The following is a 27,639-nucleotide window of genomic DNA, read 5'->3' as shown; positions in this document are numbered from 1 at the left end:
AGGCATAACTCTGCCTCCCATTTTCATGGGCAATGGGAATAGAAGTCCATTCCTGCCCCAAGTTGAGCCAATCAGATTCTTGCTGTAAGGGGGAGATTTTCTCTTTCTTGGTTTGTAGACTTATTTTACTGGAACATATTTTTCAGTAACTTGCTGAGAAAAAATACCTAGTATGTTTAAATAAATCTTTATTCTACCTTCATACTTGATCGAATGTTTGATTTGACAGAATTCTAGGATGAAAAGAATTTTCTCTCATAATTTTGAAAGCATAGTTTTAATATCTTCTAGTTTTTGTGTGTGATGCTATTAAAAATCCAATTCACATTTGTGTGTTGTTTTGCTCTTATTATTTTATCGATGCAGTTTTCTTCTAACTTTTTAAGGATATTAATTATAGGGTTTTTAAAAATTTAAGTTTATTGAGATTCTTGGAGTCTGGGAAGATGTTTATATTCATGTCTTCATCAAACTTGGGAAGGTTTTGGCTTTTATTTCTTCAAATAATCTCTCTACTCTTTGGCTTTCTTTCTTTTTTTTTCCTTCTCTGACTCCCAGTTCATATGTCAATTCTCTTGGTCATGTCTTAAAGATCTTTTAGGCTCTATTCATTTTTCCTCACTTTTATTTTTCTGTTCCTCAGGCTGAAGGATTTCAATTGGACTATTTTAAAGTTAACTAATTATTTCTTCTGCATGTTCAAATCTGCCCTCGAATTTCTCTAGTGACTTTTTTAGATGAGATTGGGCACATTCAGAGTGGTATGGCCATGGAATCTAGTGACTTTTTAAAAATTTCAATTATCGTATTCCTTATTTCTGGAATGTCTTTATGGTTTCTTTAAGATTTTTCTCTACTGATATTTCTATTTTGTTCCTACATAGTTTACTTTCTCCACATCTTCTTTGAGTTCTCTGAGCATTTTTAAAATAATTATTTTAAAGTCTTTGTCTAGTAGGTCCTTCAGTTCATCTTTCTTGTAGAGTTTCTGTTGGTTTATTTTGTTCCTTTGAATGAGCCATACTTTTCAATTTCTTTGTGTGCCTCGTGTCTGTGTGTGTTTTATTTATTGGTCAGTAACTTGATATTTGCATCTAACAATATGGTAACTCTAATAATCATATTCTGTCCCTTCTCCGGAGCTTGCTGTTTTTTGTTTTTGTTTTTGTTTTGTTTTGGTTGTTGTAGGTTATCTCCATTCCTAAGCTCAGCCTCAGGTATAATTGTAGTTAAGGTCTTCTCAGGTCTTTTTTGAGTCTATGCCTTTCCTTGAGTATGCACAGTACTCAAATTTCCCTAGCATATGCGGTTGCTTTGGACTGTCCTAGTCTTTAATGTCTGGCTCCCAAAAGGAGGAAAAGAAAAAAAGAAGGGGAGGGGGAAAGTTGTTACCTTTTCAATCCCCCTAGAAGTTGCTTCAGACCAAGGTGGAGCGGCTTGCAGAGATGGGGGCAAGTGTGTGACAGTGGTTGCCCACCTCTATGCCTACACATTCATGATCAGCAGCAGCAGTCAGTGATCAGAACACTGATCCCAGATATTCACAGGACCAGATCCTCATTGCCCACCCTGGCTTCCACAAGCTGAGTGTAAGCCATTTGAGGAACACACGCAAGGTCGACTGCCACAGGGATGGCGGTGGGGGGTGGGTAGCTACTGTTGAGCTAAGGCTAAAATAACTGCAGTTTATCCTCTAAGCTTTCCCCTGGAAGTTTCATGGCTTCAAAAGACTCCAGAGTTCTAAAATAGTTACATCAGGTAGGTTCTGCCAGTGCAACCGTTCTCTAGGTGGGGGAATAGATTTATGGTGCTTTCTACTCCACCATCTTGTAGAATCCTCTCCATAAAATTATATGTACACATTTATTTTATTTAATCCTTATTTTCAGCCACATGCCAAAACCTCTTTTAAGGTACATGAATTTCCTGAATCTTGAAACTTTTATTTTCAAGTTTTCCAATCTAAACATACCATGCAAGAGGAGCATGTTGGGGTTGAGAGAAAGAGTCTTAGTCATCTCTGAGCAGATGAATTGGGGGCCTGGGTTATTCAACTGCTTTGAATCTAAGTTTCCAAATACTCTCTTTTCAGCTCGACTTAATGTTCAAAGTGCTAAACTTCTCAGGCAGTTTTTAGGGCAAATCTGCCCATTTATAGTCAGTGTTTCCCTTCTCCTGGCACTAAAATTTTTTAAGTTCTTCTACTGTCATCGCTCCACCATTTGCCTTCTATCTTCCAAAAATTGGTTGACATAAATTTTTCTTCCATCTTTCTTTCTATTGTTCTCCTGTCATTGTGGGTTAATAATGTAATGCCAGTTTTTATTACTATAATACCCTTTTATTGAGTTGTGTGGGCAAAGATGTGATTCCTTTGTAACAGTCGATGTCTTTGCAGCATGTGATTCCTTTGTAACATTTATTGAGAAAATTGCTTCAGAGGAGAAACAGACATGAATTCGGAAATATTGCTTCAGTGAAAAAGACAAACGTGAAAACAGAAAATTACATTTTCTGAAATAAATGCATTGATAGAGGTATATAGGTTGCTATGCGAGAAAATGAAGTGGGAGGAAATTAGCTAAGATTTGGGAAAACTAGGTAATATCTGAAGGGCAAGTGAAGTTCAGCCAAGTTAGAAGTTTAAGGAGTAGATTGAAGAAAGGGGGGAGTCTGTTACAAGTTGGAGATATACAACTCATTAGAGAATTCGACGATATTTAGTATGGGTGTAGTTTAGGTGAGGATGGTAATGGGGAGGCTGTAATGACAGTGGTGGTAACAGATGAGGCCAATATGAAGGAAAGTTGTGGAAAAATTTCAAGCAATAAGAACAATTATTAGCTATAATGTATACATAGACAATAAAAGGAGGAAGAAGAAAGAAAAATGTAACCCTGGAGGTAAGGGAGATCAATTAAGAGCCATTTGCTGTTACCAAGGTAAGGTACGATGATGTCATTAACTAAGATGGTGAAAAGGCAAAAGTAGATAAGCTCCACTAGTATTTGTGGTGAAGAATCAACAAGATTTAGGGACTAGGTATATAAACAGATGAAAAAAGGAATACTAACGATAACTTCCAGGTTTGGATTTTGTGACTATGACACCATGATATATCAATAGTGGCCGTGACACCATCTATTCTGAAGGAGAAACACAGACTTTAGAGAGAGGTGGCAGGGAGCTAACTGAGATTAAATTGGGATGCCGATTTTGATAACCATGACATATCTAGTAGAAATGTCCAATAGTCAGTTTAGATTAGAAGTTTAGAAGAGAGATTGGGCTGGAGAAAAAAGAGGGGTGGTCATTAGTTTACATGTTATAGTTAAAACTTAGAAATTTCCCAAGAGAGATTATAAAATCAGACTAACAACAGCTACCAGATATTAAATATATACTAGGCAGCATTCATAACTATGTATTTAATGCTAATAACAACCTTATAAGAAAACTTTCTGTTTTATGACAGAGGAAAAAAGAGACAGAGGGAATAAGCTACTTTCCAACGGTCCCTGTTAAGCATGTGAAAGAGCCAAGATTCAAATCTAGGTTTTTCCTAATTCTAGAATATATCTCTGCCCATTTTACTCTCCTCAAAGATAAAAGCAGTTAGGTTGAAGAGGGACTTCATTTAAGGGGAAGGCAGATGAAAAGAATCCCTAAAAGTTAGTGATAAGGAGTACCTATACTGGTAGAGGAAAACCATAAGAATGTGGTGTCATGGGCTTTAACAGAAAGAAATTGAAGGAGGAAACAGTTAACCGTGGCAAACACCACAGGATATTCAAATAAGAGAACAGGAAATTGTCTATTGGATTTATCCACAAAGAGCTCTTTGTGGACTTTGGTGAGAGCAAAGACTGGCATGCTAGAAGCTGAAGCAGATCCCTGTAGACTGTTAAAAGAGCAGTGAGGACATAGAAATAATTCAAATGGTACCTGTGAAGGTGAGGTGAAATGAAGGGCGCTTATGGATGTAGCATATGGTAGAGAGATAAATATGAGAAAGACTAGAACATATCTAGATGCTAATTGGAAAGAGTAGTAAACAACTAATAGTGAATTTAGAAAGAAAGGGAATAATTTATAAAATAATGTTGCTGAGGGAACCCACTATAGCCTTGGAAGAGAATTTTATCCTTAGACTTTTAAATTAAAAACAATTTTTTGGTTACAGATTTAATTCTGCTTTCTTTAAAAAAATTTAAATACAGACATTTGTAAATTAGAATCAGTATTAACCCATGATAACTCCATCTGAAAATTATTTATTCTTTCAAGTTTTTAAAAATGAATCTGTGAATATATATATATTTTAGAATGAAATAATAATATAAATACTGATATATAAACATATTTTTCAGCTTTAAATAATATATATCATGGACAGACATTTCTCTGTGTCAGTAATAGAGAGCACCTTCAGCCTTTTAAAGTCTTCACGGTATTCATGGTCTTTACAGTATTCATGGAATTCCATTTAGGATATTGTCCTAATCTGTTCAGGCTGCTATAACAAAAATACCATAGACCATCCAGGCTTAAAGAACAGAAATTTTATTTCTCACAGTTCTGGAGGTTGAAAGTCCAAGAACAAGGTGCCAGCTATCCGTTGAGTGCCTACTTTCTGGTTTATAGACACCTCTCTTCTCACTGTGTCCTCACATGGTAGAATGGGCAAGAAAGCTTTATGAGGTCCCTTTTATGAGGGCACTAATCTTATTCATGGAAGGCTCTACTTTCATGACCTAATAACTACCCAAGGCCCCACCTCCAAATGCCATCACATTGAGGATTAATTTTCAACATACAGTTTTCCAGGGGAAAACAAACATTCAGTCTACAGTGGATATATTTAACTAACTTCTTATTAATGAACATGCAGCAAGTTATTAATATTAGCTATTCAAATATAACTATTATACTCTGATTCCTTTTTTCCTTGGAATACGTTTCTAAAATATAATGGCTGGGGCAAAGAACAAGAAGATTTTAATTGTTTACACATTGCCAAATAGTTCTAATCCCTATTCTCACCATTAGTCCATCATTAGGAAGAACTTTCATGGGACGAGTGAGTAAAAATGAAAGGAGATTGTGAATGAAACATGATTTTACAATTGAACAAAGCTGAGGGACTTTCTTGTTGATCTTCAATCCTCCCTTCACCTCTCCGCCATACTTTCTAGTTTCTCTGTGAAGTAGAGGCAAAGTTTCCTGCTTAGAATGAAGGTGGAGGAGATGGTATAGGGATTTGAGGAGAACGGAGACTATTTGAAATAGCCACTATGAGCAGAGGAAGAGAGCTGAATATGGAAATTGTGGAGGAAATCTGTTAGCGTTAAGACCCCATTGGTATCAGAGGCCATGATATTGTGTTCATGATACTCTACCTGATTATGTGAACTTTTTTCCTCAGCATCATTCAGCAGCCTTGATGTAGGAACAGAGAACTTAGACAGAAGACTCATCCACATTGAGATTTCTGTTAGGTGGGCACAACCAAGGTATAGGGAGCTAAGGAGTGGTAGAACTAATGGTCAGTGGAATTCAGGCTAGATAAAAAGGAAGGGGAGACTCTGAGAAGGGACCTAATAGACTTAGAAAATGTAGAGTACTAACTGCCTGGCCGTATTTCAACAATATTTATTTGTACCGTTTCTACTGAAAATGTCTTTAGTATATTATTTGTATATTACAGTTTCCATGCTTGCCTCTGTTTATAAAGCTGTGCTTTTAGAAACATCCATACCAAATTGCAGATAATTTACCAAATGACTTTTGGATCACTTGGCAAGTTAATATTTGCATTGCCCCTCTGTCCACATATGTTTCAATTTCTAGTCATTTGATTATGTCTTGCAGATATAGTAATCTCTGTAGATATAGCAACATTGCAGTTGAAGATTGGCAAACCTGTAGGAAAAGTACTTGTGATAGCCATACTATTAAAGCTAATTAGTTTTATTATTTAAAATAATGGAGATAATGTTGCTCCAATAAATTTATATGACCAGATTTTCATAAATATCTTTGAAAGTCATCAGTAAATAAGCACTGTTTTTAAAAATTGCAACAAGAGGTCATAATATCCAGTGTCTCATGATCTCCTTGAATTTCTATGTGTAGCAAAATGATTTGTGATTACACATTATTTTGCTTAAGTGGAGTACAGGCCCTATGAGCTATTTTTAGCCAAAGTCTCCTTGATGGCTTTTTAAAAAATTAAAAACGAAGAAGTCACAGTATAATCCATTATGCCATACCGAAGCTTGACTCCTTGCTTGAACTTAGCATCAGCTCACATGTTTATGAATTATACAGCTAACTACTTAAGAAGGTGAAAGTAAAGTTCATTTTTTGTTTTTTCTCTCTTAAGAGAAAAATTTTTTTTCACAGCCAATTTCTTCGAACCTTCTTTGTGTTAAAAACCCTATTGATCTAACTCATATATCTGAGAATTTAAAGTAAATTCACTAATATTCTTTATTTTTGGAAAATAACATCTAAAAGATTCAATGGGTTTGTCACTGTAGGTAATATATAGTTAGTTCATGGAGAAGGGCATAAAATTTACCTCTGAATATCCTGGATAGATTTTTTTCAAAACTTCCTCTTTTTTTAAAATATCAATTGAATACCTACATACTGCCTAGAACTCTGCAAAACATGGACAGCACAATGATGTCCATGACAGACCTGATCCCTTTCTTTCCTGTATTTACAGTATGGAATTTTCAAGGTGATATTAAGTGGGATCATATGTTGTTAAGTCAGACACTCTGTGAGCTCTGGGATAGTTCTGCCAGTTGAGAAACTGTAGGCAAAGAAGAAAACTCACACTGGGGATATAATCCTTGCTTCTCCCAGGTAGCATGAGTTTAGGTTAAAAAATTTGCATCAAGAAGCTAGTTGGTATCTTCAAGGGATGGAACTGTATTAATGGCTCAGTTTTTGTCTCTACTGCTGACTTGTTAGCTAGTAGCATTGTGGCGGCAGGACCCTGTGACTTGGGGCATGTGCCTGTCCTCTGTCCATGCCAATGTAATTATTCTTTTTAAGAACTTTTGTCCAAACACTAGAGTGGCTGATATCCACTGAATGAGTCATCTGTTGCATTATGTCTTCTTTTGGTGGATGTTCTCTTTGGTGGGAATTGACATGATGCACAAATCTCAGCAAACTTAGCTCCCATTCCCACAGATCCACCCATATCTCTTCCCCATACTCCTCATCTTTAATTTTACAGTTTTGTTCCTTTCAGGCCCCTGATTAAACCATTCTCCACTGCCTTTGATTCTATGTGTATTTTTACCTCAGATCATTTCTCTGTCCACACCTCGTCAATTAACAGGTATGTTGCTCAAACCTCTGTCTATGGGAAGATTTCTCCTCTTCTTTTTCAGGGACTTCCCTGAGTGGGGCTGTAGTGTGGCAACTGTCCATTTTTAGGTTGCATTAACATATCTAGCCGGCCAATGCATAAAACAGGCCTGAATTTTTCATCTTCCTCCATTAGCAAGTCATTAGGCCAAGTACCAGTTGAAATAGAAGCATTGGTACAATAGTAGTAGATGACATGGGGATATACTTGTTTATGTATTGTGCCATCTAGATTTTCTTGGTTCCACTTTCCATTCTGTGATGGATTGTTGCTGTGCCCACTTATTCTTGTGGCTTGGTGTTTCTGACATTGATCCCAAGGTCAAAACCTTAGTCTCTACCAGGATCTTACTGAGAGTGTGCCAGTAGCTGTTTTGGAAATGGTGATGATTTCTCTACTATAGACAACATGGCCTTGCTTTAGAACTATGGGTGTCTGCACTGTGATTTTCATCTCAAGATTTTCATATCTGGGTTTGTCAGGAACATAACACAGTATCCTGAGTTACACAGTTATCTCTAGCATCATTGGATCTGCTAAGTTATATGCCCAAGCAATAGGAACACTTGTAGTGCAGCCTGAACCTGTCACCAATCCCTCTCTTGCTCTTGATCCCACTCAAATTGGCAGCCTTTTGAGATACCTGATAAACGGATTTGAGCAGTAGTTCTAAGTGTGGTATGTGTTGATTCCAAAAGCCAAAGATGCCTGGCAGGGTCTATGCCTCTTTCTTAGTATATAGACCAGTAGGAAGTATAGGTAGCAGTGACTTATCTTTTACGCTAGAGGAGGTATTGCAGCATGCCTCAAACTAATGGACTACTAAAAACTTTGCCTATGTAGCAGAACCCTAAATTCTTCCAATACTTATCTCCTCTAATCTCTTGTCTATGTTTATGGTCTGAGAAGTCTAAGGTAATTTTAGATGGAGTCATATGTTGTTAAGTCAGACACTCTGTGTGAGCTCTTGGGTAGTTCTGCCAGCTGAGGAACTGAACCTGAGTTCATAGTCGGCTGATCTTTGTCTATTATATCCTTCTATTAGAGCATCCATGTCCATTAATAAAAGCCAGCTATTCTATACTGCCAGAGATAAGACTCTAGAGCTACTGCATGTCATTACACCTTCTCCACTCATACCATACCTCACTACCACAGATATGATGATGCTACAGAATGGCAGGATGTCTCGTCACACTACTTAATATTATCAGTAATGTGGCTTGCAGTTAATCCAATTCCACAATCCTATTCTGAAGGATGGCTTTCTAGAATTGACTTTCTTAAGTCCAGTTTCTCCAGAGGCCATCCCTGAGCCAAGGAATTAAGCACAAGTGGTTTATCTGGAAGATGATCTTAGAATCCACCAGGAGGAAAATAGAAAAGTGAAACAAAGAATCCAATTCAAGAGTGTTATTAAGCCTGCTGGCACCATAGGCAAATAAGGCTTAATTACACTGTGGCTTGTAGGGTCATGTGTAGAACACACCTCAAAGCTATCCCACCCTAGGGGTGAGAAAGATGGGCAGCTTATGCACTGACTCATGCTGCTGTTGGTTGAAGGCTGCTATCAGGAGTATTAACTCCAACTTCCTACCCAAATTCAGGCTGGGTAAGCTCTTACAGCCAGAGAAACCCAAGGTATGAGGCAGAGTCCCGGGTGCTTTCAGTGAGATCTTATTAACTAATGTGGTAACAGTAATGGTAATAGATATACATAGGACACTGACAGTGTGTGCTCCAAGCAAGGGTTATTGGTGAAGAATCCCGAGAAATTAAAAGAGGAAAGTCTTTCAGAACACAGAAACATGCACTATTTTCACATGGGACAATCATCTTTTTCATTGTCAATAAAATTAAATAAGACAGTTTTGATACAGATATAAATAAATTTATAGGGTTGATGACAGGTTATCAATTGATGTTCCTGTTTTTTCTTGGACATAAGTATTCATGTAGTATGCATAGGGCATGTGAAGAAGTAAGAATATGTAACATTTTAAGAGGTTAGAGTATTTTTTAAAAGTTGCTACAGAGAAGGAAAAGAGCTGATAAAGTAATTAAAACAAAACTGAATTTTACAGTTACTATCAAGAACAGTTACTATCATTATGATTTTTCTCCAGAAGCATTAATATATCAAACTGGTACAAGCTTTGAAGACAGATATTCTGAGTTGGGCCTCTTATAGGTGAGTAGATGAAAGGACAGAGAAACAATGGTGTTGCTAAAATAGAAGTTGAAGGAATGGATTATATAATTAAGCAGAAAACAAAGGGATGACTGAATGGAGCCTGGTAAAATAAAAATAAAAGTTTGCAGTGCAGCTGTGACACCCTTAAGTAAGAGAGCCCCTACTATGTCACGAAAGTCAGATTAAAATTGTTATTGCGATCTCCATGAATAGGAATTTTGGTAGGAGCACATATGAACAATCAAAAACAGGAAAAGGTGAAATATATTCTTTAGGAATGACTAAAAGTACTTAAAGGTTCAACATAGCAAAGGGAAAGATATAAATCAAAATGAATCGTATATTATAAACACAATGATTAAAAATACTAAAATCAAATTGCTTCTCTTTAAGTTTTTATATATAGATGTAGAGATATAGAAGGTTTACAAAAATTTAACACATTCATTAGTTATATGAGAGTGAATAGATGAGACAAAATGCAAATGTGAGATTTTTCATTATGCTATGCTGTACGTGTACTACTTAGGCAGTACCTGGAATCAAAAAGCCTGAAGCACAACTAGAAGAAGTAGAATACAAAAGTGTGGATATAGAAACACAAAGAAGTATTTTGAAATTGGTAATTGAACAAAGCTTGAGATGAGGAGCCACATAAATTGTCTTAAATAAGCTATCATAGAATATTGGGGTACTGTGTCAGAGAGGTAAGAATCAGAGGACTCAGTAGTGACGATTCAAGGCACAACAACGGCTTAAGCTAAGGAGGCCAGCATGCAGGTCGTAGGATACTGAGAGAGGAGAAAAAGGAAAAAGCTTCATTAGAGGCTAGGTGGTCAGTATGAAAGTAGGACATGCCCCGGAAGTAAAGAGTAAGGAAAAACAGCAAAGTAAGATTACTGGGTAGATGTGTGTCAGGAATACTGTCAAGGTATTCCCAGAGATCTCGACTGTGAAGCCAAGATCTCCTTTAGCTTAGAGACTTTATAGGTAGTTTTTGCTGGAGTAAGAGTTTGTCGAAGTCACAGGAGCCTCAATGCACGGGTGAGAGCAGTGAATTGAGTGTACATGGAAGGCTGTGGGAATAGAAAGAACAGATCTTTACAAGTGAGGTGTGATGAGTGAACACGGATCTTTCTAAGTCTAATGTGAACCAGTTAAGAATTGAACTCCAAACATTTCGGTTTTGGAAACAAAGAGAAGAAGCAGAGGCCAAGTTTAGGGGATTTCAATTGGAAGCTCTGTATCCACACCAAAGAAATATTAAATTTTGGGAATCTTTGATATAACAATTTAAGATCAATGTCAGCTCCAATAGAATAACCTGTGTATAGTACTGAGGAATAAACTTGGACTCAGAGAGAAATCTTATCACTGAAATACTCAGAAAAGATAGAGTCTAGAACCGAAGACCAAGTTATAAATGAACAAGTAAGAGTGAACAAAGTAACCGGATGTTATGATAAGGGAAGAGCCAGTGAAATGAAGGCTGTGAAGCTGAGGTTCTCAATCTAGAGTCCATGAACCCCCCAAGGTATAAGTGGAGGAAATTGTAGGGTTAGTGAACTTGACCTTTCACTAATTTTTAAGTAAAATTTAGCATTTCCTTCAATCAAGAATATAGGCAATAAGCAATAGTAATAATGGTAGTACCTATAACCGATAGAAATCACAGGTATTTTCATAACACATTAGATTTTTTTACAGATACCAAAATTTCATCTATATTCATTCATACTTCAAAATTAGTTTTTTTACCCATCATGGATGTTATTTATACATTACTATAGAAGTATATTTATGACAATATCACAAAGTTGTTTTTGAACAAATTTTGATAACAATATTTTAACATGTTTGATTTTATTCGTTATCCTATGTACATTATTTTATGCATTTAAAAATGATTGTTTTGAGACAGGGTTCAGAGGTTTCACAGACTTCCTGCAATTGTTTGCTAGGGGTGCCATAACAAAGTATTACAAACTGGGTGGCTTCGACAGCAGAAATTTATTGCCTCACAGTTCTGGTGGCTAGAAGTCTGAGATCAAGGTGTTGTAAGGGTTGGTTTCTTCTGAGAGCTGTAAGGGAGAATCTGTTCCATGCTTCTCTCTTAGCTACTAGTGGTTTGCTGGCAATCTTTGGCTTTCCTTCACTTCTGGATGGATTATTCCACTCTCTGCCTTCATCCTCTGCACGTGTGTCTCTAAATTTCTACTTTTTGTAAGGAACTCAGTCACATTGGATTAAAGCCCACCATAATGACCTCATCTTAACTCGTAAAACCTCATCTCCAAATAAGATCACATTCTGATGTACTGGGTAGGGATTAGGACTGCAACATAGATTGGGGGTGGGGGGCACAGTTCAGCCCATAACACTTCCAAAGTGTCTATGGCTCAAAAAGGTAAGAGCAGCCTCTAAAGCTAGGTGGGCCCTGAGGATCCTGATAATAGTTCAGGTTTAGCCGGGCTAGTCAAATAGAAACTATGCCCTAAAGTTTTACCTAGCCTGCATAGAGTTTGTTTGCTGGTATTTGCTCCTGCAGACAGACTACTTACGTACTTTAAAATGCTGACTTCCTAGTGAACTCTGGGAGAGAAGAGTGATACCACCAGAGAAGAGAAAGGAAAAAGACTGTAAATTCTAGGGGCCCAGTGTCAGGAGGGGAAAGCCCGTCTAATCTCCCCAGGTGGTGGCAGCTGAGTAAATTACCTAGCAAGCAGCTGTAACACATTACACTGCAATTATCCCCCAGAGTTCCGAAGGCGTGTAAGCAGCTAAAGATAAAAGGCAGCACTGCTAGAGGAAGAGCAGCTTCTTTTGCAATTTTACAGTGGCTGAGGAAATGCACTTCATAAGACAGCTATCTCTTTCAGTAAGCCTTAAAGTACGAGTAATCTAGTTATGAAAGAGTCTTGTGACTGAATATATTGCCTACACATATAAGACATACAAAATGGAGGAAACTAATATAATGGGTTTTATGAAATAAATATGGTATGTACTTGTAGAATGAAATTGGCCCATTATGATTGCCTGTTTAAATGTTGCAAAATATACAAATAGCAAACATTAAGTGCTTATTACATACCAGGCACTGCACTGCGATTTTTACAAGAGATCATCTCATTTAATCCCCACAACAATCCTGAAAGGTAGGTACCATTATTAACCCCATTTTATAGATGGGGAAGATGAGGATCAGCAAGTATAACTAGGACATTCACTGTCATCACTGGTAGTAACTAATGGAGTCAGATACTTCAGACCCATTTTTAAATGTCCTAACCTTTTCCTATATACACTAATAAATCTTAAAATAATCTCTTTTAATGATAGAAATTAACATCTTCAAATATTTGTTTGCATACTCAGAAAACTAAAAAAGTGTTGTTATTTTTATTAAAGGCTCAAAATTAACAAATAGAACCATTTACCCAATGTAACACCGAGGAAAGAGAAAAGGTAATTGTGGACCTAAATACTTCATTCATTTGCTAGAGAGCAAGAAGTAGTTAGATGTATAGTTATGTATCTGTATACATAGAATAGTGATAGCTCTCACATGCCACCCATTATTACTTTTTTGAATAACCAATTAAGAAATAAAGTACTATGTAATCTTGGAACAATGTACACTTGGACTATTGCCTCTAGTCCAAAACAAAAATTTTTCCCACATAATGTGCAAAACAGGTGTTTACTAAGCCTCCTCCCTTTCCTTCCAGGGATATTGTACTCTAATTACAGGGTCAAAGAGAAATTTACTGTCTCATGCATTTCCCCTCAGCGTTTTGCCACTCTTGGCTTATCTTCTCTAGTCTAAGTGTGACTAGGTTGGAAAGCATGAAATAGGGCAGTGATGGACTCAAATGATTAACATCCTGCCCCCTGGGAATAAAAGCCCTGATTTGTACTGGTTGCCCATATTTGCGGTGTCAGTACTCTCACAAGGTTCAATTTCGATTTACCATCATGATGTCACGGAATTAAGAGCTTTCAGATATGTACAGTAGTATATTATTATATTATGCTGCCATACAGAGAACATAGATATAGCTTCGAGATCATAGGTAATATTAAAAGGTAGTAAAATAATAAGAACATGGTGAGTTTTGAATATTTATTACCTTTGCTTTTAATATAATTTAATTATGAGTTTATATCATTAATTTTTTATAATAAATTTATTAAGGTATAATTTACATAATGGAAAATTCAGTGTACAGTTCAGTGCTTTTAGTATATTTGCAGAGTTGTGCAGCCACCACAACTACTTCAGGTTAGAACATTTCATTCCCCCCAAAGAAGCTCTGTATTCATTAACAGTCCTCCCATTTTCTCACTGCCAATTCCTTCCTCTTCCAACCCTTGGCAACCACTAATCTAGTTTACTTCTCTACAGATTTGCCTATTCTGGAAAAATCATATAAATTCAATTATACAATATACATTTCTATTATTGAATTGTAAAATGTGCTTTAAATATATGTGTTCATGTGTATATACGTGTGTATATATACATACACATTTCCAGCTGATGAGCCTTATTTTCCTCTTCTTGCCTTATTGCACTGATTATAATCTCCAGTTAAATGTTGAATAGAAATAGTAAAAATAACAACCTTTGCTTTGTTTCTGATCTTAGAGAAAAAACATTGAATCTTTCCCCACTTAAGTGTGAAATTAGTTGTAGATTTTAATTTTTAGTCTGTTAATATGATGCATTATATTGATGGATTTTAAAATGTTAATCCAACATTACATTCTGTGATAAAAATAGTCATAATATATTTATTCATATATTCTTGAATTTTCTGTCCTAAAACTTTGTTTAGAATGTTCGCGTCTGTGTTGATGGGCATGTTGACCTGAAGATGTTGACTTTATAATGTTTTTTCTGATCTGGGCATCAGGATAATGCTGGCTTCATAGAATGAATTGGGAAGTATTTCCTTCTCTTTTATTTTCTGGAAGAGTTTGTGAAGAATTGGTATTAGTTCTTCATTAAATGTTTATAGAATTCATCACCTAAATCATTTGGTTTCTTTGTGGGAATATCCTTAGCTACAAATTTAATTTCTTTAATAGAGCTGAGGCTTTCAGGTTTATCTATTTCTTCTTGAGTAAGCTTTAGTAGTTTGTTTTTATGAAGAATATGTCCATTTTATATAAATTGTCAGATTTAATGGCATGAAGACCTTTATTGTGTTTTTATTATTAATGTAGGATATTTAATTGGGTCTTGCTTTTCTATCTCACCTGACAATTTTGCCTTTTCACTGGTGAACTTAGATCATTTACATTGAATGTGATCGTTGCGGTGGTTGATTTTCAATATATCATCTTGCCGTATGTGTTTTGTTTGTGTCAGGTCATCTTTGTTATCCTCTTCTACTTTTTCTGCTTGCTTTTGAATTGCATTTTTTTCTAATTCCATTGTCTTTACCTTATTGATTTATTAATTACAGCTCTTTGTTTTGTTTTGTGTGTGTGTGTGTGTGTGTGTGCACGCACGCGTGCACTCACGCTGGCTTTAGGTTTTATGGTATGTATACATCTTTAAGTTATCACACGTATTAAAGTAATATTACATCCCTTCATGTACTACATAAGAATATTACAACAGTATATTCTCTTTCTTCTCTCCCAGATTTTGTACTATTGTCATTCATTTCACTTCTACACGTATTATAAACTCCACAGTATATTTTTGTAATTTTTGCTTTAACCAGTTAGCTATTTTAAAAAGATATTTTAAAACTAAGAAAAATGTTTTTGAATACCCACACATTTATTATCTCTGGTGCTTTTCTTTCCTTGTGTAAATCCAGATTTCCTACTTGGAATTAATTGTTCCATCTGCCTGGTAGACTTCCTTTGATATTTATTGTAATATAGTCTTTGTGTGATCAATTTTATCAGCTTTTATTATGCCCGAAAAAATTTTTATTTCACCTTTGTTTTTGAAAGATATTATCATCACTGGTTATAGAGTCTTGTGCTACCAACTTTTTCTTTCAGTCCTTTAATGGATGTTGCTCCACAGTCTTCTGCTTTGTATTGTTTCTGATGAGGAGTTTGCTGTTATTCTTATCTTTGTTTCTATGTAAGTAATGTGTTCTTTGGCTGTTTTTAAGATTTTCCCTTTATCACTGGTTTTAAGCATTTTGATTATGCACTGTATTGGTGTAGTTTTCTTCATATATCTTGTACCTGTTCTTTGTCAAGTTTTCTAGATCTGTTGGTTTACAGTTTTTAACAAATTTGGAAAATTTCAGGCATTACTTCAAATATTCTGTCTCATTTCTCTCTCTTGTCAAGGACTCAAATTGTATGAGTAATAGGTTCCTTGAACTTATCCCAGAGCTCACTTACGTTATGATAATTTTTCCAATCTTTTTTTCTCTGTGTGTGTCATTTTTCTTCTTTAGTTTCTATTGCTATGAAAATAGATTTACCAATTTACTCTTCTGTGGTGTAGAATCTGCTGTTAATCCTACACAATGTATTATTTATCTTGGAAGTGTGATGTTTTAAGATTTGTAAATAATTTTTATATTATAATCTTTTATTATGATCTATTTACCATATGCATACTTTCTAGCTCTGTATTTTTGAACATATATATGTTTATAATAACTCTTTTAATGACCTTATCTGCTAATTCTATCATTTGTGTCATATCTATGTTTCTATTGATTTATTTTTATCCTTTTCTTTATTTACATGCTCAATAATTTTAACTGGTTGCTGAGTATTTTTAATTTTACTGTATTAGGTGTTAGTTATTTTGTAATTCCTTGAAATATTCTTGAATTTTATTCTGGGATGCAGTTAAGTTACTTGGAAATATTTTTATTTTTTCTATTGTTGGCTTTTAGCTTTTTTACGTGGTTTTTATGCTAGGGCTAATTTTCCACAGTACTGAGACTATAATTTTCTCGGTGCTTCTCTATTATCCCAGGCATTACCAAGGATTTCTACTGTGGCTAGTGGGAACGTGAACATCTCCTAGCCTTGTTTGATCTCTGAGGCTTTTCCACCTGCTCCTGACTGGCAGTGCTTTCCCCAGCCTCAGGTAATTTCGTTATATTAATGCAGTTATCAGGCCTCAGTAAAAAAAAACTCAAGATAAAAACTTTGCAAATCTCTGGAGCTTTCTTTGCAGTTTTCTGTGCTCTGGTACTTGCTCTGCAAATTCTAGACTTTATGGGCTCCCCACATTTTTAACTCTTATCTTCTCTACTCATGGAGACCATAGGACTCTGTATGGGACCCAACTTTCTTTGCCATGGCTGGGATACTTTCTTCAGGCTGTACGCTGGAGCAATTGTAAAGATTACCTCTTTGTTTCCCCTTTCTCAAAGATCTCTAACCTGTACTTGTTAGGATCCAATATCTGAAATCCACTGGTTTATATATTTAGTCTAGTTTTTGAGTTGTTTATGTGAGAAGATAAATCTGGCCTTTGTTATTTAATCGTAGCTGGAATATAGATGATCTTTTGGCCATGATGAAGTTACCCAAATTCAAGCTGGTGATTATTACTGTCAAATTGATGTAGTTCTTCCATTTGAACATACTTAATAGTTACTTAATGAATCTTCTGGAGCATACTCCACAACCTATTGCTGATTTCATATTGACAATACACCAATTTGATCTTTTTGATAAAATACAGATGATATAATACTTCCAGGTGGATCACATAACTTCTGACTCAGTTCCATGTGAGAGAATAACTTGAAGAACTTGCAAGTGGGGACTTAAAGGTACTCTTTGTGGTTGTCGGGGAGGGGTAAAGGTGAAGGGGTAAAGACATGAGCCATCCAGGAGTCCAGAAAGTCTGGTGCTGGTACCAGTGTTGTATGGTACCTCTTGGGCAAGTGAACGTAAGAACTGAGAGGTTAGCACGTTTCCTGGCTATGTTGGTTGTACACAGAGATTGCTCTGTTGTCAGTGCTTGCAGCAAGTTTGCAAGTAGGATGTGGACAGAGTACACTCTATCTCCCCCATTCGTGCACCCAGTGCCATTGGTTTTTAAGGAATAGAAGCCTGGGGACACTAGTTCAAATTAAAATTGCGTTTATAAAACAGATGAATATAAAGGATACAAAAGTTAGAAATATATGTAGACCTCATAGGAAGTGATAGGTCATACAGATGAAAGAGGCAAACTGCTTCCTTTAACTCTGTCTAGAGCCTCATATTTTCCTACCTTTTGCTTTTCTCTATGACTCCATTCCAAGCTTCTTCCTCTGAGGACTGTCCTTGATCATGATCATTGAAGTCACCACAAAATAGTGCACTCAGTCCTAGGCCGTCAGTATCACTCGGCTCAGCTTAGCTCAATATTTTTTATTAGCTCAATATTTCAGGGAGAGGAATTTGATTGCCCAGCTTAGACTAGGTGTCTACCTGATGCTACTGTGGTCAAGATGGGAGAGGAGTCATTTAGTACGGGTATAGTCACCCAGGAGAATTCATGGGAAAGAAAATAGAGTTATACGTGCTCTTTGAATGGCATTTACAAATAGTCAAGTACAATTGATGCTTAAACAGTGTGGAAGTTAGGGGTGCCGACTTCTGCGTAGTCGAAAATCTGCATATAACTTTCGACTTCTCCAAAACTTAGTTACACTTGCCTCTCGGTATCTATGGGGGATTTGTTCCAGGACCTCCACGGATACCTAACTCTGCAGATGCCTAAGTCCTCTGTGTAAAATGGTGTAGAACAATGAATACAGTTGGCCCTTCACATCTTTGGATTCCCAACCACGGATCTAAAATACTGTTTTCCACCCACGGTTGGTTGAGTCTGAGGATACAAAACCTAGGGATATGGAGGGCCAACTATATATTCATAGAAAAAAAATCTATGTATAAGTGGACCCACGCAGTTCAAACCCATGTTATTCAAGGGTCACCTGTATTTAGAGCACCAGGTACTAAGCGCAGAATAAATGAGAGGAAAAGAGAGAAATGGGAGCCCAATTTCGTCTTCTGTGGAGTTCTGACTTTAAAATGACAGTAATAGCCTACTGTGGTCTCCATCATGTTAAGGCCTCTTTGGTGTGACTAAGTCAATGAAAATGTCATCTCTCTGATTGCCCTTGAGTCCCATGAGGGGATCTTGCTTATTTTTAGATAGATCCTGTGGATATCCCAGATAGGAAGAAATACCATTTTAGAAGAAATTCTCTGCTCCTGAGAGATTCTTGCACAGCCAGTTCTACTCTGGTGTCTGGTTCCGCAAACCCAGGAAATCACCAACTACAGATTTATCGAGACTGGAGTCAATGGTAGCTTTGCTTGAATAGAGGTTTTGGCCTCCAGCCTCCTGAAGTGAGCATGAGGACACAAACCTGAAATGTTTAAGGAATGCAGATGCCGTATTTTTTCTCAGGGCATATCACCTCTCCTCAGGGCAAGGTTACAACAGCCTCCCCTTCTACGCTCCCCTATCCCCACCCCCATCTAGCCAGGGAACTTAACTATTATGCATGTATTTGTTTCATTAAAAGGGCCCCTAATACTTCCTAAAAATTCTGTTTCAGTTTTGAAAACAAAGCCCCAAGACCCACAAGCCACAAGACCTCCTGAGTCCAGCAGATAAGTTTGCCATAATCAAGTCACTATAAAATATGAAACAGATTCTAAATTATTCTACCATTTGGGATTATTCTTCTTAAACTACTGTCAATTCTATTTTTAAAAGTATGGAATGTTCACTTAAAAGTTATTAAATCTAAGTGAATTTGCCTACACCGATGACCTCCTGCCCCTGAGAAAACACAATGTGTGCTCATAATTACCATCTCTTTGTGTTCCCTCTTTTCAGTTGCTTGTTCTCCAACAAAGTCCTACAAAAAGGTGATATGACTATCTGTACTTTGCAATTCAAGCTGTTTTTAGAGTGGAGAGAATTTCCCTGAAACTGCCTCTCTTTCTTCCCTGACCCGTTCACCCTTGCATTCATTAAAGCTGAGTTCCTGGCTCAAGTTAAGGGAAGATTTTAGTTATTATCCTTGGCAAAGGAACTCTCCATTGTGGCTTTGAGTTGAACTTCAGCTCTTCTGAGTGCAGGGGTCACATGTGAATTTGTTATGCTTCCTGGCAAATGTTTCAGAATAAATGAATCTGATGAAATTCTCATGAAGTATTTGTTTTTTAGTGTTTCTCTAATACACAATAAATTGTAATTTATGAGGCATAATTGAAGAAAATTCTGGAGGAAGTTGTGTATAAGATTAGAGAGATTATTAAATCAACTTTATTGTGTTTTCAAAACTTAAAAATGGTTTACAGCTATAATAAATTGCTTAAGAGTGCTATCAACTCATAAATTTTAATAATTTAATAAACATTCTGCAGTTAAGTTGGGCTTGTAGCCAAATCTCAGGGCTGGTTTTGTTTCATGTATAGTAATGCATGTTTTAGTTTACCTGGCTGATAAAGGAATAAGCTGTTCTCATGCATGATACTCAGCAATCGGTCATTAATTTTAATGAACTAAAACTGAGAACTCAAGTTTGAAGTCAGAAGGGGGTACTAGGTTTCTCTGACCCTTGGCATCTGTTGTACTGGTCACTGTTGCTATTTAGTATCTTAAAAGTAACAGGCTCATTTCATTTCCTCTAGCCCTTTCACCTTAAAAATCGGTTATAGAGGTAGTCACTGACTCACTTCCTATTAGTGAGCTGTTAACTACAATGCTAAAATAGTTTTAAAAATTATGTTGGCTGGTTAAAGTAAATCTGCATCAATTTAATCAAGCAAATAAAATATGTAATATTTTTGGTATCTCTCCTCTTGTGAAACTCTGGTCAAATTCTAAACAGCTTGCTGAAAAGGGTAGGGTCTGAGTGGAGATTTTATGTTGGCTTCAAATGCATGCTTTAAAAATGTGCTAATTAACAGCATCATATAAAATAGTATTCGTTTGTCTGTCTAGACATGCCTGTGCCTAGATTTGACCCAAATTAATTAGTGTATAGTTAATAAAATATTATTTTGCTCTTTTTTCCTTTACTCCACTAAAGCAAATTAAGCTTATCTTAAAACTGAAGTGACTGCTTTAATTAGACGTGTGTTCAGTTGCTCATCTACTTTTTATGATAATCACAAAAATTGTCACCAGCATACTAAAGGAAGCTTACCTAAGATGTAAACGATTGACTTTTAGACTACACATTTTGTCTTTTTAAAAAGCAATTTTGTGGCCATGATAAAAAATAAGCGTAATGAATATTAACAATACAGGAGTCTTTTCCTCTGATTACTTAATTCTCACTTTCTCATGATGTGACTGAGAACAATAAAATACTAGATTTCTATCACCAAAAGAATGTCACTTGGTAACTAGATGTGTATATGTATTTACTCATCTACGCAAGACAGGCACATGCTAATATATACACTTGCCATGCCTACGGTTTCACTTAATGAAGAGAGTAATAAAAATCAGCATTCATAGCCCCTTCGTAGTCAGATAAATTAGTTAATGCACAATAAGCAGCTCTTATGTATAATGCAAAAGATTAGTCTTATCATTTGCATAATGTGCTACAAACGGCCCACTGTTTCAAGCAGAAGCTCCTCCATTAAATGTGAGTTGAAAGCTGAATGACGTCAATAAAGTAATTATGCTTCATTTGGCATATCTCATTCATTCTCTGGAGTTCAAGACCCAGAGAATGAGCCTTGTTGACAGCACTGCTGAAAGGGATTGGTAATGGTTCAAAAGCAAAGTGGTGGGACTCTGGAAAGAAGCCTGGTATGCTCAAGTCTCCATTATATGACTTGGTCGCTTGCAGTAACTCATTTTATACTCTGGCTTATATACATATTTATGCATAAATGTATGCAACTAGGATCTTGTTTATACTAAGAGTAAAGGAATTTTTAGGCCAATAAAGTATAGTGACTTTCAGATTTACCAGAATTCACAGTGGAAAGAAAACCTTGCCAATGAAGACATTTCTGTCTTCCTCAGGGACACATGAACACCCTACTTCAGACATTAGGGTACACGGAATTCACTGTCACAATGTTGCTTTCCTTCCCCTTCTCTTACCCTCAGAGACTGTTTCATGTTTCCATGTCTGTGATAAATTAAATCATTCTTTGAAAGTTAATCTAGTTCTAAATAAGCACACACATGTTTTACTGATATGAAAATTGAGACCTAAAAATGTTACACAATCTACACGAGACCCAGTTCTACTTGGTTTAAAATATAGATCTCTTGACTCTTAGTTTTATGACTAGTGTTTTCCTGTTTTGTGTAAGTATATATGAAAAAGGTTTCTTTTCACATTCATTAACTGTCTGAAGGATGGAGAAACAGATCATTTTATATTTGTCATGGTAAGCTGGCAAATATTTTTGCAAAGCATCATATTAAAACTGTAAAAATGGTGGCTATGGAATTGCCTCTGAAAGTTGGTGCATTTGCATGCTCAGAATCTTCCTCATTGCTCAAAAGCAGACTGTAGCTGATCTTTTTTCAGTATCTTTTGCAACAACAGCGTTTGAACCAACATGGTAAATTATGACTTTTTTCTGAAAATGGCATTTTGCTGAAATCCTTGTTTTCAGATTAATTAAATCTTCTTTATTGAATATAGAAAAATAATTTTATTTGTCAGAAAATGTATTGTTTTGAAATCCTGTGTTCTATATTATACTGTTCATTATATTCGACAATAATAATTTTTTAAAAGTCAGTAGAGTTACTAGTACATAGGCAATATCATTATTTTCTACAGTTAACCTCACTTATATGTATGCTTACGGGACTCTTTATATGTAATAGTTCCATCTTGGCAAGGTCAAATGTGCAACTTTGTGTTAGAAGTAGACTAAAATACTGTCATAAGATCTATGATTCCTTGCTCCCGTTAGGTAAATAATAGTAAGCCAAAAAACACCAATATTATTCAGACATAGATGAACATATTTATAATCAGATGTCTACAAAAAGTAGAGATTTTGACACTTTAGCCAAAGAAAGCAATCATAGAAAGAAAAAAGGAGAGGAAATCTTGAAGTTTCCTTATACTATAATTAAGATAAACAAAGCAGAAATTTTTGCATTTAGTTTGATAATTTTATTTACATAAATATTTTTATTTATTGAGGTAAATTTAAATCAGATTATTCACTCTTCATTTTTAACTAAACAGGAATACAAATAATAGACAAATAGATCACCTAAAAATATTTACAAAAGCTAAGTTGAATAGCTCTGAATTGCTACAGAATCAAACCTGGAATAGAACGTACCTTCCTACATAATACCAATATCACTAAGTAAAAAGTGAGATATCATTAAATAGAAATATATCTCCAGCTGACCAGTTTGAAAACAATGTTTTGAATGGCTACACAAATGTAGCTTTGGCTATGTTGATACGGACTTTGACTAATTATCACTTTGGCTTCTAGTAGGTTGTGTATGCATGTGTGTGTGTGGCGGGATGGGGCACGGTTTTTCATGAGATTCTTCTCTTCAGTAGGTTCAGATGATATGAATTGCTCAAATCCAACAATGAGAAAAATAATTGTTGTAGCAGCAGCATTACAGCTATAGTCCTACTCGTACATTGAGTTCCTGGGGTGCTCGGTCTCCTGAATTGTCTCTATGTAAAGAAGAATTAAGGGATAAAAGCTCCACCCACCAAATGCAGAGGAAATACAGCTGGAACATTTCAGTTTCAATGTTCATTTCCCAAATTTAAATGCTATAAAGGGATTAATACATATATGCCATGAATATTTCCAAAGTTTGATGTGTAATGTTCATAATACAGGTTGATTTCAACTCAAAGTATACTTTCATATTGTATCCGTGTTGGCAATAGAAGGTTTTATTAGGGACTAGTAAATGGTCTTTGTAACTATTGCTATGACAGGCAATGTTATATCTTAATTGGTAGCGTTATTTCTAGTTCAACTAAAATAGCTAAAGGGTTCTCCTGGGATCTATCCTGGGATATAATTTTGTTTAATCATATTATTAATGATAATAAATCTTTACTTTGTTAGAGTATCATCTGTATGCCAGTGATTCCATTATTTAAACAAATAATTATTCCACATTACAATTTCTTTTAGAACATGACAATAACAAATCATAGTTATAGCTTATTCAAAGTAAATTAGGTCTAAAACACTAATAAAATTAATTGCAAGATGTTAGATTGGAAACCAGAGCTGGTCAAAACAGGAGCTTTCTTATGGTCTTTGATAATGCATTACTCTCTGGCATAAAGTTACCAGCATAAAATATCTCAGCTCTAGTTATCAAACAAAGAGTAATTGAAACTTGGTTGCTAGGAGATGTTATTTCTCATTGTTGACAATCCCGTTTTTTTGATTACTGGCACTATGGTTGTTCATTACACAAACTGAATGTTTTTATATAACATTGAAGAAACATATTTTGGACCCCAATTGTTGTGTGAATACCACCATGTGCTACCAAAGGAATGTTTATTCATAGGTTCGGCAGGTTAACTATCTCTGGTAAGCATTTGTTCAGAAGGCTTAATACGTATTTTTTGATTTTTTGTAAAATGTAAATTTTACTGGAAAGTAAATTCTAAATTTTTATAGGACAAAGGTTTTGTATATTCCATCAAATTAAGATTTTCCTAAAAACATAAAAATAACTTTATCTATGTAAATTTAACTTCTTTATTGCAGTGATTTTTATATTCAAGACTATTCCATTTGCATGAAGATAATATTTAAAATATAAGAATATATTTATTTTGAATGAAGTGCGGATTTAATCATCCTGGGTTAGAAAACAAGAAGTTTTAGATTGACTTTAGCAAAATGATATCTCACTTTGGTATCTAGTTTTCTCTGGTAAAGAATAATTCCAGTTCTTTATTTACAGGACAAGAGTTAGAATCATTTTTGGCAGAGCTACAAACAGGTAGACAGTTATACAGAATATATCTCAAAAATCTTTGCTCCAAATAGAATTCCAATTTTTTAATGTTGTCTAACCTCAGGTGTTCTCACTGCTTCATGATACTCAAATCTATCTGCTGGTTCCTATCCTCACAGCTGTGATTATCACTCTTTTCTACTCTTATTTATGCCATCCCCACTCTTCACATTCTTGCTTTATAGAAGAGGCAGAACAACAGATAAGAACTCTATAAGATTTTTCTCTTATCACATTTAATTGTCTTTTGTCTTCTCTTTTATCATAGAATAACAGTTTGTTTCCAGTGTGAAACTCCCTCTTCTTCTGTTCTCTTCCTTTGGAAATTTTGGCTCTCAACTACCCTCTCCTTCTCTTCACTTATCAATACTTTTTGTTTTCTTTTGCCTGGTTACATATTCAGGCTGGACTTACAGTTCCATCTTTTTGTTTCTTTGTCATTTTTTTGTTTGTTTTGTCTTGTTCTTTTTTTTCTTTTTTGCTTAGCAAAATTCTTTAAAAAAATCATTCTGTGTTTATAGACCATCTTATTTTCTAACACTATGCAATTTGACATCCTCAAACACTCTAATAGTGCTCTCATGTGCGCCAATGTCTTCTGAGTCTCCAAATTAAGGATTTTTCTTAATTCTTGTTCTTTTGACTTTATGTTACTGCTAGTGACCTTTTCTTCTTTTAGCTCCTTTTTTTTTTTTTTAACTTCCTGTAAAATTACAATCCTGGACATCTTCCCAGCTCTTTAATGATTTCTCACATGTCTTCTTCTTATACTGCTCTTTCTGCTCTTGTATCCTAAATTCATTATTCCCATCATCAAAGTTTGTCTTGGCACACTTCTCTTCTTATTTTCTGTCCGTTATATATCTTTCACGTAGTAATATACATTTAACTTTTTTGCATGCCTTTTCATGGCTTGATAACTCATTTCTTCTTTTTAAAAATACTCCATTCTGTGGATACCGTAGTTTATTAATTCTTCACCTACTGAAGGACATCTTCAATTGCTCCATGTTTTGACAATTATGTCATCTGTGTACAGGTTTTCATGTGGATATAAGTTTTCAGCACCAAGGAGTGTGATAGCTGTATTGTATGATAAGAGTATATTTAGTTTGTAAGAACTTGCCAAACTGTCTTCCAAAATGACCGTACCAGTTTGTATTCTTATTGCCAATGAGTGACAGTTCCTGTTCCTCCATTTTCAGTGTTGCCAGCATTTGGTGGTGTTAATGTTGTGCATTTTGGCCATTCTCATAGAAGTGTTGTGGTACTCGTTATTGTTTTAATTTGCATTTCCCTGCTGACATATGCATTAAGAATCTTTTTATGTTTTATTATCCATCTATATATCTTCTTTGGTTAGGTGTCAAACTCTTTGACCCATTCTTTAATCGGGTGTTCATTTTCTTATTGTTGAGTTTTAAAAGTTCTTTGTATATTTTGGATAACCACCCTTTATCAATAATGTCTCTTGAAAATATTTTCTCCCAGTCTGTGGTTTGTCTTTTGATTTTCTTGACAGTGTCTTTTGCAGAATAGATTTTTTAATTTTAACGAAGTTCAGTTAACTGATTATTTCTTTAATAGATTGCGCCTTTGGCATTGTATCTAAAAAGTCATTGCAAAACCCAAGATCATTTAGATTTTCTTCTATATTACCCTCCAGGAGTTTTATAATTTTACATTTTATATTTAGGTCTGTGATCCATTTTTAGTTCATTTTTGTGAAAGTTGTAAGGTCTGTGCCTAGAATTTTTTTTTTTTTTTTTTTGCATGTAGATGTCCAGTTACTCTAGCACCGTTTGTTGGAAAGACTATGTTTGCTCCATAATATCTCCTTAAATTCTTTTTTAAAAATAAATTTTGTTATAAATTTTTTTCTTTTTACACTCTGTCAATCACTATTGCACAGATTTTATTAGCTAGTGCTTTTACTCCACAGTGAATAAATGCCTCCACTGTGAGGTCAAAGATGACTAGTTCCCCAGCTGTCAATATTCAGGCAGACAATCGATCTTCTCATTTTATTTAATCTTGGTAGCCATTTCCTTTTGCCCAGCCCCAGCACTACTTAGAGAAACTAAATGTGTCCACTGTCATCAGTACTCACTGTAAGTGTAATATGACATGAATCAAAGACCCTTCAGGCCAAAGTAGAGACTGGTAATTTATGACTGAAGAACAGAGGCTTTTTTGCAATTTCCTTTTGTTCAGGCAGATCACTATGAATTCACTAAGCAAGAGGGCAGCAGGTGCTCTCATTAAATTTGCAGTCACTGGCAGCAGATAGGAAAGTAGTTTTAAAAGAGTATGCAGCTGTGTACACACCTGTAATGGCAGCCATGCACTCCCAAATGTGCTGCAGTGGGGTAGGTGGGCCAGCACTCCCTCACTGGCTTCAAGCAGCTTTGGTTGCAAGCGTCCAGAAGAGCTATTTCTCAACAGTGTGGGGAGGTGTGTTCCTAAAATGATAGATGACTTTCTGAAACCCTGAGTTGTCAGGGAGATCGTTGTGCCCTTTGGGACTGTGAAACAGAAGAGTCTTCACTGATCCATTTCTTCTATCCTCTTCTTTGTCCCTTTTCTAAAAACTGAATTAAAAAATGACCATCATTTCTCTTGGCCAATTTTGGTGATACTATATATGTCAAATCTAATGATAATGGCCTTTACAGAGAAATGATGCTTTGTTAAAGTGCGGTTTGTTCATTGTGCATAATTTCTGTAGAAAGAACACACATTTCAGTCTACAAGAGAGGAAAAATTCCCTTTTCATAGTTCTAAAGTCTCCCTTTAGTGTCCATCTCCTAGGGTTTTTATCTGTTTTGTTTTCTCCCCCTCCCAACTATCTTATCTTTCCTCACACTAATGGGAAGTTGTAATATTTCCTAAGCACTCGGGAAATTTGCAGTAAATTTTGTGTTTCGTTTCTTTCTTTCTTTTCTTTCTCTTTCTTTCTTTCTTTCTTTCTTTCTTTCTTTCTTTCTTTCTTTCTTTCTTTCTTTCTTTCTTTCTTTCTTTCTTTCTTTCTTTCTTTCTTTCTTTCTTTCTTTCTTTCTTTCTTTCTTTCTTTCTTTCTTTCTTTCT

The 27,639-nt window shown here is 35.5% G+C and overlaps 1 long non-coding RNA gene across 1 annotated transcript in view; it reads left to right on the top strand.

Annotated features, from left to right (window-relative positions):
• The window catches only part of LOC120590899 (uncharacterized), a 561,246-nt gene that overhangs the window by 279,082 nt on the left and 254,525 nt on the right, over nucleotides 1-27,639 (top strand). Inside the window, exon 4 of the long non-coding RNA XR_005649803.1 lies at nucleotides 16,555-16,668. This is a non-coding gene — a long non-coding RNA (uncharacterized LOC120590899). The remainder of the gene's footprint in view (nucleotides 1-16,554; nucleotides 16,669-27,639) is intronic.

This window comes from Pteropus medius, unplaced genomic scaffold (genome assembly GCF_902729225.1).
Source record: "Pteropus medius unplaced genomic scaffold, Ma_sr-lr_union100, whole genome shotgun sequence".
Taxonomy (NCBI): domain Eukaryota; kingdom Metazoa; phylum Chordata; class Mammalia; order Chiroptera; family Pteropodidae; genus Pteropus; species Pteropus medius.
The sequence above is the reverse complement of the archived record's forward strand: the minus strand, read 5'-3'. Positions and strand labels throughout refer to the sequence as shown.